Below are 2,377 nucleotides of genomic sequence, written 5' to 3'. Positions count from 1 at the left end.
ACCGAATTTTCCAAGGAGGAAAGTGAGCTGATTTTGGTTATTTTAGAAGGTTATTGGCTGATATTTAATGGTTAGAAATGTTGGAGAGAAAATGGGACAATTTAGAGCTAAAATGGAACGCGTTAGCAATTTATCGGGTAAAGTGCCAAAAATAGGTTAATACTGCGTTTAAGCCATTTTAGGCTATTGCACTTCATACCATGCATTAGTATAGGATTTAAGTCAATTATATAGTGATTTAGCATCAATGTGGTGAATTGTGTAAATTTTGTAATGTGTTTAGGAGGAGAGCCTTCCGGTAAAGGCAAAGAAGTAATACCTGACGAATAGTGATCGGGGCACCTAAAAATTAGTTAATTTGTACAAACGGTGAGTAAACTTATTATTATTGTAAATTATCTCGAGTTTATTAATGCTCTTTATCTATTTTATGAAATGAAAACAAGATTAAAACAGGATTTTTGATGTTTTAGAAATAAATGTGACAAATAAAAATATATTGTGTTGATTATGAAATTGAGTAATTGGAGGTTGACAATTATTTTGAAATATATATTTTCCTATGAATGGCTTATGAAATATGAGTATAGGTGGCTATATTTGATAAATTGCATTGGGAATTTATGTAAGCTGTTTTTATTATGCAGGCTGGGTAAATAAATAAAAGCCACGTTATACTGTCGAAATTTTATTAAAATTGGTGGGTTTAGTCACTGCAGTGATGGGTTTCCGTGGACTGCTCATTAGAGGGGCACGGTAAACTTGGTTACATAGTTACTCCGGTTGTAGAGGCGAGGAGGGTAACTCCTAGGGTAGTATTAGAGCTCACTTCACATCGAACCCCCACGTGAATGTGTAACTCGGCCAACGCTAAGGAATGGCTTGTTTTAAAAATAAAAATGTGTTTCACATGAAAATATCATAACAACCTTCGAGGACTCGGTTAGATGCCTCGGTCAAGGTATCCCCAAGGATTAGTTTTGGCTTGAGCCTTGTTTTTTAATGAAAGACATAAGCCTTAACAACTGTTTTGGTAAATTACAAATATTTTATGGTTTAAGGAATAAATTGAAAACCTTATGAAATGGTTTGTGATTTGTTGTTTAAACTTGCCTCCATGTTACTCGCCTTTAGATATTTATGATAATGTCTGTTTACTCATTGGGATTGCAAAATCTCACCCACCTCCTTTTCAAACATTTCAGGTTTGTGGTAGCTTGTAGATACCTTATTTTGTCAAGGATTCCAGTTGACATCTCTATCTCACAAACAATAGGTTACTATCACCAATACTTGGTGTATTTTGGGCCACTTGTCATTGTAATTATTATGGTACATTATAACTTTGTAAATTATTGTATGTATGAATTTATTTTACTTTCAAGTTATAAAAGATTTCTTACACTTATTTCTATAAATATTGTTTTATATAAAAATCTTATATTTTAATCAATATTTTGAATAGTAATATTTGTTTATAAATCCTATTAAAATATTTTTGTCTTTTGATTTACTTGAGTCGGAAACTACTGGAAATTGTTTAAAATGGAATGTCTAAAAACGATTTCTCACAGAAAAGACAAGAAACTGATATGTAAGCCTTGTGGGGTTCTGATTGGCATTCCGAATAATGAGTGTCAATCGGGACGTCGAGGCGGTTGTCATGGGTCCGAGGGAGGTTCCGGGTTGTGACACAATTTCTCTAGGGTTCCTTGTTGGTCGAACCATGAGGGCTGAATATCAATGGGGGATTATTTTTATTTCAAGGAAAATGGCTTGGAAAATGATGAATTAAGGTGAAACGGTTATGTAGAAAAAAATTTGGTGCTAGTGCACTAAATGACCGAATTTCTCTATAAGGAACTGTGAGGGTTCTAATGCTAAATTTGGCTTTATTTAAATGGTATGTGGTAAATTAAGGTATTAGAGGAGAAATGGATTAATTTGAAGGTGATTTGGACACAATCGTCAATTAATCGGGTGATCGGTCGAATTTAATCGATACCGCGATTAAGCGGTAATCGGACGTATTTTTGCATTTACATATCAAGCATTAGTAATTTAAATTAGTTTATATCAATTTAGGGACAATATAGTAAATTCCTTGACTTTGTTATTTGTCAAGGTAGTGAGACGTTCGAAAAAGGCAAAGGAATTGCGTCTGAGGACTATTAGTCTGAGTGCACCCGGAATCTGGATTGTTCGATACCAGTGAGTGGACTTGCATTTCAAACTTGTTTTGGGGAATATGAAAGATTCTATCCAACTTGTCTTAGAAAATGTACCTTGGGAGCAAACTTTTGTTAAATGGTTTGATGTTGTGATATGTGATTGCTATGGATTCATGTATTATTGCAATATGATGATATATATATAT

Source organism: Theobroma cacao, chromosome 4 (assembly GCF_000208745.1).
Source record: "Theobroma cacao cultivar B97-61/B2 chromosome 4, Criollo_cocoa_genome_V2, whole genome shotgun sequence".
Lineage (NCBI taxonomy): Eukaryota > Viridiplantae > Streptophyta > Magnoliopsida > Malvales > Malvaceae > Theobroma > Theobroma cacao.
This window is presented reverse-complemented; position numbering follows the sequence as displayed.